General features: G+C 36.8%; 1 pseudogene across 1 annotated transcript in view; it reads left to right on the forward strand.

Moving 5' to 3' along the window:
- Positions 1–5,147, forward strand: part of LOC149227237 (heat shock 70 kDa protein 17-like) — a 45,643-nt pseudogene extending 40,496 nt beyond the window's left edge. The window contains exons 11-14 of the transcript XR_016247771.1: positions 3,257–3,313; positions 3,452–3,513; positions 4,377–4,449; positions 4,545–5,147. The product of XR_016247771.1 is annotated as a heat shock 70 kDa protein 17-like (transcript). The remainder of the gene's footprint in view (positions 1–3,256; positions 3,314–3,451; positions 3,514–4,376; positions 4,450–4,544) is intronic.
- Positions 5,148–9,523: the final 4,376 nt, after the last annotated feature.

The raw sequence follows: 9,523 nt of genomic DNA on the forward strand, positions 1-9,523 counted from the left end.
TTTCTCACACGAATAGGTAATTACTCTTTTAAATCAACTTTTCATTCTATAAAAAAACATACAAGGAAACCTTCACACACTGCCCAAAATTAAGATATGCACAGATACCAAAAATTGCCTTGAACTGAGCTTGTATAACTTGTTTAAAAATCCAGAAACAACAAAAATGCCGTTGTACAACCTGCAGGACAACTTGTATGGTCTGTCCATACAATTGTACAGACATGTCTGTATGAATGTACAAACATGTTCGTACGATTGTATGGAACTATACGGACTACTGTTTATTACTATGTATTGCTCGAGATTGCCTTTTCTCCATCGCTCAACTACTCGTGTGTAATAATCCTGTACCTTACCCTGCCTTATAGTTTTAGTGGAGAATCTATTTTTAGGCTTTCTTGTTTCAAGTCATGCATGAAATATGATTTTAGACTCAACTGCTAAATATAATACCTCGATTTTTTTTAAAACTAGATTGAATTAAAAAATATAATTACTTTTCAAAATTAACCTTTTTCAAATCATGTCTCAAATGTCTTCTAGCATGTGCATACCAAACATGTGCAGAAGATCCTGTCTGAGCTATAATTGTCAACACTATCTTCTCACATTTGATCATCTACAACAATGACTACACACTCTTTGTGAGCCCAATCAATAATCAATAGACTAGGATCCTAAATTTCATCCCCAATAGAGAATAAGCGACTTGATGGCCATGTTGAAAAGATGCATCTTAGCCAAAATGCCTTGAAAACTTGAGTGGAAGATCTCAAGCATGGAAAGAGATTACCATCCCTTGCTAAGTCAACGTTTGGGCAACCGGCCTCAAATTGAAGTTGGGAGCAACTTGGAACCAATGAATTAGACCCATAGTTTAATCTAAGATTTGGTAATCTTGATCTTGCTCTCTTTGCAAAAGAACTCAAATAACATTTTTAGGTGCATTGAATACCATGACTTCAATCTTGCTATGATTCACAATCAATTGCCGATGGCTACAGAAATTAGCAAGTTTGTTTGATTGCCTTTATAAGCCCTTAATGATAGGATGCTAGGAGGACCTAATGTACAAGGTAACTATTGCCTCAAAATCTAGCAGGCCTTGTGAGAGGCCTCACGAAGCAAAGGCCAGACCTTGTCGCAACAATGAGGTGGATTGCTACTGTCACCTCAGTAATCCTCCTATTTCTCTTTAGTGGAATAACACCACTAGGAAGGCTTCTCAGTATTCACCTAAAGGATATTCTAAGCTAGATGGCTCAAGGTGATGTAAATAAAAGGCTAAGTAAAGATACTTCTTAAGTGGACAAGGACACAATTCTTTTGTGTAGGAGCAACGTATCATATACTAAGCCCTAAAGGAGGTACGTGTCAGCTAGGGTTTCAAGTTATAGATCAACAATGGAATACCTAGGCATACAAGCACCAAGGAAAAGGATTGCAAATGATTTAATCAACAAAAAGAGTAGGAAAACCTTCAATTTAAGCCCTAAGTTGAAGCTCTAGCTAAGGTTAGAGTTTTTCTGGTGCTCAAACTACTTAGGGAGGATGATGTCAACCCTACTAGGGCAAATTCAACCATGGAAAATGCTAGATTGTGAGTGAAAACGATCAACTAAGAAGAATTCAAGCCAAACAAGCTCCAATGTTCATCCAAAGGATGCCCTGATTCAATTCAACCTTGTCAACTAGCCCTAGCGGCTTGCCTTAAGACAAAAAATGATTGCCTCCAAAACCTCCCTGCTCCAGATATGCACCAAAAAATTATGAAGTCTTGACACTTAACCACTCTGCGGTTGTGGAGACTTAGTCAATATAACGAAAAGCTGGAAACTATCATTTCCAGAAAACTCCAGCTCTGCCCGAAAACCGTTGGCCTTCTTCCAAAACTTAAGTTCTGTCCTCCAGATTCTTGTAGTAAACAATTAATGTCTACATTTTCTTCCTTTCAAAAATTGCTCCTGTTGCAGCATAGGAGAGGCAAAGATGAAGTGGCCTGCTTCTTGACAAAACCTGCATCTAAAATCTGTGTTTTCATATTATAGAGGTTGGTCTTGATGCACTCTAGAATTATTCTATCTGAGAGACCTTTGCTTAGATCCACTATCACAAAAAACTTGGCATAGAGCATTATGATGTCATGGATCTAACTATTATACAAAGTTTGAACAGTTGAACTTTCTCAGAGAATTATTAATTGCCTCCAAGACCTCCCTGTTCCAGATATGCACCGGCAAATTCTGAAATCTTGACTTTTAACCACATAGGGGTCATGGAGATTGACTTGGTTTAGGATTAAAAGCTGGAAACTATCATTTCTAGAAAACTTCATCTCCGCCCAAAAACCATGGGCCTTCTTCCAGAACTCAAGATCGATCCTTCAGATTTTTGAAGTAAACAATGAAAAGCCCTTTGCACAGAAGGATACTGCTAACTTATTAGCCCAGTGCTGAGAGCCAGGCTGTAACTGTTAAATAACTTGGCTGGAAGCCATTGAAGTAGCAGATCTGGGCTTTTTCCTAAAATATTCACAGCTTTCTCAAGAAAGATCAGGAGAAATCTGTGCTGTTTGTAGGGATTCTAGTTTTTTTACAGCCAGAAAGCTACCTGGAGTTTTGATCTGAGATCAAACAAAAAGACTGGACCCTTTCACCACATTCCTTATGGAAGGTGGGGATGTGCTGGGTGTAGAACGACCTGGTAACAAACTGCTGTTGCAGCTCTTGCAGTCGCAGGACTGGATCCCTTCACCACATTCCTTAACGAAGGCGGGGATGAGCGGGGTGAAGAACAACCCGATAACATTATATAAGGGCATGGTTATAGGTAATATGAGTAGATTTAGGACTGCTAGAACAGTTATGATTGGCTGTCACATAACATTTTGTATATCCATGTAGATTGTAATATAGATCTTTCTTCCCTTCCAAAAAAGTGAATATCGGAATTCTTATGTATTTATTGAGAGATATGCTTGGTTCCTTTAGATTCAATCGTTAAATTATTCAAAAGAAAAAAATGTACACTCTGGAGTCTGAACCATTTTACTCGGTATGTTTTGGGATATTTAAATATCAGAACTCTTAGTTGAGTGTGTAAATATAAACTCTGATTTGTCTCTATTAAAATATCCATGTGTTCCTTCGAGTTGCTATTACGATAGACCGTAAATTTAATGCACATATTATGAATCTAGTCATGCCATGTATAATATGCAGACACAATGTTGATTAGCTTATAAATTTTGCAGACATTAGGTGAATGGGAGAAAACCAAACCTTGGATTGCCCCATCGTATAAAAATGAGGTACGCTTAATAGCTTTGTATATACTTTATTTTTCCTTAGAAATGTTTCTCAAGATGGGCAATGTTTTTTAAGTACTGTCTTGGAGGTCTGACCTGAGATTATAAAAACATTGACAAAAAATTGGGCATTTGTTTCAGATTTTGGATGAAGTGCATAAGATAAAGAAATGGCTTGATGAGAATGAAGCTAAACAGGCCAAGTAAGGTCCCTAACCGTCATATCAGGGGAATTTATAATTTTCACTTTGAGTTATTAGTGGTATTTGTTTCCAATTTAGTTTTAACTGTTCTTTCTTTATAACCAGTTGGCTAGAAGGCTTCAGCTTTTGGGCATTTATATAGTTGCAGTTGCATTTTGAGGGAATAATCTTTATGAAGGAATACAATATTATTGCTGACCAAAACTTGCATTGTTTGCAAGGCCAGTACATGCTCCTCGAACATCAGTGGTAGTTGTTTCCAATTTAGTTTCAACTGTTTATTTTTTCAATTAGTTGGCCAAGGGGCTTCAACTTCTGGGCATGTGTATATGGTCGCAGTTGCTTTTGGAGGAAATAATTTCTAAGAAGTAATACTATATTATTGTTGAGCAAAGCTTGCGCTGTTTGCAAGGCCAGTAGATGCCCGAAGGACACGAGTGGTTATTTCAAACATACTGTTACATTCTTAGCGTATTAGGCCACCAAATACTTTTCTTGGTGACGGTGAATGAGGGGATCTAGGATCAAGGGCGTAAATATTCCAGATGCTCTCTTGCAGCTTGTTTATTTACGTAGTATATGCCATCGTCTCTACACTGCATTCTATTTTGTGCAGCCTCTAGATAAAATTAGGTTTGCTTTTTTGGAACGTTTCTGTTTTTGCGTCTTTTTAGAGAGTTTCAAGCTTGATGTGCTTAATTATTCTATTGGCTTGACCTACACTTATTGTCCTACAAATTTTCCAGATGAAGCTGCTTTGGTTCTGTGTGGATGTTAATGCAATCTCTTTCCTTCGATCCTAGGTGATCTGTACATATAGATAATGTGACACTCTGTATTTTAAAATATGGTTTCTGTTGCAGAACTCCAGGATACATGGTTCCCATCTTCACATCTGATGAAGTATATGGAAAAGTTGGAAAGCTTCAAGAGAAGGTAAATGCTGTGTAATTCATTTCCCAAGTGTCCTGTTACAGCAGCATTGACCAATATAATGATTAAATCGATTCACTTTACTCCTTGTGGCATAGGTGCTTAAGACCAGCAATATCCCTAGGCCAAAGCCAAAGGTTGAAAAACCTCCAAAAAATGACTCTGTCAAGGCTGACAACCAAGATGATGGCAGATCCACTTCCAGCAACAGCACAGATAACGAAGCTGCTGGAGAAACGACACGTGAACCAAGTGAATCTGAAGGACACTCACAGGGAGAAAAGATACATGAACCAAGTGAATCTGAAGGACACTCAGAGGGATCAAATGGCGAACAAGATGCCAACGAGGAACCTTTTGATGAACTATGAAAGGAGCAAGAAATTTCAAAAATATGCAAGACCTACATACAATTAGGGTGCAGAAATTGTTAGTGAATGTACAGAAAGTGTTTGGCAGGGCTCATGTCACCGTCGATTTTGATAAACATCATTTTTTCCTGTCTTACATTCCGGCAGTAGGCAGTGGGATGCATCCTATGTAACCCACAAATGGTCTCTTTTGTAAACGTACAATATTCGAAAGCAAGACCAGTCTTTTGGTCACTAGTACTGGTCAAACATTTATAACATTTCTGATTATATTTTCAGGGAAAAAAAATCTCCCCCCTGCATTTCAAAAAAACAGTTAGATTTGCAGCATTGAAATCGTAGTTTCATTTTATCAATAGTGAGACATAACTTTTTTTTGCCAAAAAAGTAGAGAACAAATGACACCTGCTAATCATTATCAGCGAATAAATGGTTGACGACCTCACTATAATATCCTTTCTTGCAGCTTTCATTTAAGAACACTGCATTTTTACTCTAATAAATCATAATTGGATATTTATTTTTCGAATAAATGGTGACGACCTCACTATAATATCCTTTCTTGCAGCTTTCATTTAAGAACACTGCATTTTTACTCTAATAAATCATAATTGGATATTTATTTTTGAACTTAATTGCCGGGATGTAGAATAATACCTTTCGTTTTCTTTATTACATTTCATTACTTCTATTCGATTGTTTAAAGTCATAAGCTCTTTATCTTCTATTCGATTGTTTAAAGTCAGATGGAGTGAGGCTCTTTATTCGAAGGTTTCTGTATTTAACACTTTAGTTGGTATCTCACTCTTAAAGTCATAAGCTCTTTATTCGAAGGGTTCTGTATTTAACACTTTAATAGAGTTGCCCAAGGCCAATTCACCCTACAGTGAGGTGACCTCAGGTAGAGGTGAGATTTTCGGTATCTCACTCTTCAAGGGAGGAAGGCTTCTTTGTGAGTGTATTGCCCAATTATCCTATCTAATTTGATTGAATTCCTAGACCTTCCAATGCAATGTAGGGCTTTCTTAGATTGCATTAATATGCTTTCTTGATGTTTGTATCTTCCACAAGCTGTACATAAAGAGGTTTTCCTTCATTTCAACCTTATCAAAGGATCTTAACGAATTTAGCCCTCGTTAAGGTGAAGGCCAAGATTATGAAATTACCAATTATGTATATAAACTTGCCAAACCCTTGCTCTCAAAGTCCAGAGCACAAAATCCATCACTCTCCACTTGGAGGAAGTGGGGTGAAATATCCCCAACAAAATCCATCACTCTCCACTTGGAGGAAGTGGGGTGAAATATCCCCAAGTCGAGAGCACAAAATCCATCACTCTCCAGTTGGAGGAAGTGGGGTGAAATATCCCCATCTTCATTAAGATAAGCAAGTTATTTTTGATGCAAATAAACTTGCCAAACCCTTGCTCTCAAAGTCGAGAGCACAAAATCCATCACTATCCACTTGGAGGAAGTGGGGAGAAATATCCCCATCTTCATTAAGATAAGCAAGTTATTTTTGATGCCAAATTTTTTCCAAATGGGGAGGCCTATATTTTAAAAGAACAAGTTAAAGAATACTTAATCATAAATGGTTAAGTATTGTGAAGTGGAAAAACAACCAGCTTTTTGAATTAATGAAGGAAATCTAATTTGGAGACTGGAAACAAGTCCTACCTTATGCACGCACCTTAGTTGTTACATCTAAATATAATAGAATTGCACATGGGATGTGGGCACATATTGTGCTAATTTATTTTGTAGAGTTATCTATCTGCTCACTCTGTAGTGACACTTTTGTATGTTGTAGTTAATATGTGTTGTGCTATATTTGTAAGTATCAAATAGAATTACTTAGAAACACATGGAAACACCACATATTATAGTGTAATAAGTGTGGGTTCTCGTTAAAACGAAATAATGGGGGAGCACATCTTTGTGGATGAGAACTTCATATTGATTGTTATATTGATGGAATTTAATGATGTAACCTAAGATGCTTGAGAAACCGCTATTCTTAAGAAGAAGATACAAAAACCTTGATCGTGAACTTAAGTCACTTGTATAGGCTTTATCATATAAAAATGGATGTTGTGCACCTGCTTAACCTTATAATGATATTACTTGCTAAAAATGTTGAGGTATAAAACACATAATGTCTTTTAAAACAATCTAATACTAATATGCAAGTGCAATAAAATTTATCCATGAAGCACACAAGAATTTAATCAATTTTCATTCAATTAGTTGGGTGAATTGTCGACTTTTTAATCATGGGAGCCTTGTAAATTTTGTCGTAGGTACTTTTATTGACTTTACCGATTGTGTTGTCATGCTTATCAATTGTTTTGTTGTCATAATTGGATCACAAGACAAAACATGACGGATGTTATAATAAGACATATCCATTGAAAAAGATGGTAAAGTTAACATTCATTTAAGGGTTGCAGTGATGGATTTAGGGACAAATTATCTGGGAACCTCACGTACTAAATTACTTAAATCATCAATTTAAGGGATCAAATTCATTTGGTATTGTCATTTGTTGTGGGTGTGTGGGAACAACCATCAACTTAGTCATGTGGAATGATATTGAGACAATTTAGGTTAGTATTAAGGACCTAGGGTTAAAATATCTCATTTTAGATGATTTAGGAGGATCCTCAAAATGTTCAGAATTTTACGTACTAAATTACTTAAATCATCAATTTAAGGGATCAAATTCATTTGGTATTGTCATTTGTTGTGGGTGTGTGGGAACAACCATCCACTTAGTCATGTGGAATGATATTGAGACTAAATTTAGGTTAGTATTAAGGACCTAGGGTTAAAATATCTCATTTTAGATAATTTAGGAGGATCCTCAAAATGTTCAGAATTTTACAGTTTTAGATGATTTCGAAACCAACACCAAGTCGAAGAGCTTGTCGCGCTGATTTCGACAGTATATTTGGTTTCGAAAATGGTCTCAATATGAAAGAGAAAACACACTCTGAAGTTTATGGTAAACAAGTAAATAAAGAAGGTGGGAAAGAGAAAACACACTTTGAAGTTTATGGTAAACAAGTAAATAAAAAAAGTGGGAGTCTCTTAGTGTGACATGTGGCAGTCAACGCAGGGACAGGTCAAGTTTGGTCAGATGGGCAGGGTCAGGGTCGAATGCTCGATCTCTGCCAACACTGTGCAAAACCTTACCAACATGTTATGATAATATGAATGATAATATGATAAGTAGGTGCAGGGTGGTGGAGCCTGCCACATATGGGGTCCCGCCAATCCAAAGAGCGATGGTTTAAATGACGCTAACAACATTATACATATAGCAGAGTATGGCAACATAATATGGCTATGGTTATCCAAACGATGCGGAAGTATTAATCACACGGCACGTCACAACCACGGTTTCCACCGTAGAATATGGTTACAAGACATGCCACATATATATATATATATATATATATATATCTCGCCAACCATATATATATATATATCTCGCCAACCATAGTATTTAAACCATAACACATGCATTCATTTAAATGCGCATATTTAAACTCTGTTAACGTATTGCCATAAATATATTTCAATGCGCCTAAGTAAACTATGTTATAACATTTTGCACCATGTATTACAACTAATTGCCATGTGTTCCATTCAAAGCCCGAGAGGTTTGCGGGTTTGACCTCGGGACTTGCCCGTGGCCTTATAAAATGATTTACCATTGATTTACCATTGCGCCATCAAGCAGGAAGTCATATAGGGAGGTTGAAGATTATGTAATATTTGTGCCTGCAAATGCCTTTTTGGGCATAATTTGGCTATCCTTGGGCCTTTTTGAGAACAAAGAGTTGTGTTGGAGAGAAGAAGCTGATGCCTTCATTCTGATAGTAACCAACAGTGCTTGCGTGCGGTCTAGATTGGTGAAATTTAATGTAAAGAGCATTTTTGAGCATTCCTAATATAACAGACGCCCATTAGAAGCAAACTTGGAGACGTAGTCCAGGAGGGACGAACTCCGTCATCAATGTTTGTTGTGTTTGCTTCTTTTTTTGCTGTCGCTCATGTTTATTTTTAGTTCTCAAGTTTAAGTTTAAGGCACTTAAAAACTCAATTTTCGCTTATTCATTCACATAAAAACAACCTTAGTTAATATTTGGTGAAATTGAGCAAATAGTCAATCTTGTGTTCTCGGATAATATTTTGATATCAGAGTAAGGTTGATCATGTCTAAGAAAGATATTTGTCAATGTGAATGTTGACTAGGTCTAGGTCGCAATGTGGAGAAGGGAAACTTGAAGAGTTAAATCCAGAGATTGGAAAGAGGAAAGTCTCGCAAAACATGGCAGGTTCAAATGAGGGAGAAGCTCTTGAGACAAAGCAAGGGGCAATTTCAGTTGATGTTCCTTAATATACAAAGGATGATTGCAAAACTTTATGAAGACAATAAGACTAGAGATGCAGCTTCGCCTTGTAAAGATACGAAAGTGAAAAAGGGCAAGGAAAAAGATGATGGTAATGAACCTCCGTCTCCTCCATCTTCGTCTTCTTATTCTTCTTCATCTTCTTCTCATTGCAATTCAGATTCAGACTCACAAAAGAAACCAAAGAAATCTCCTTTTTTGAAGCTTGATGTTAAGTTTGAATTGCCAATATATGATGGTGAAATGAATCATGAAAGTTAGATAACTGGATAAAGCAACTTGAGGTGTA

Source organism: Pinus tabuliformis, chromosome J (genome assembly GCF_031772625.1).
Source record: "Pinus tabuliformis cultivar Carrire ecotype Pingquan chromosome J, CPIR1, whole genome shotgun sequence".
NCBI lineage: Eukaryota > Viridiplantae > Streptophyta > Pinopsida > Pinales > Pinaceae > Pinus > Pinus tabuliformis.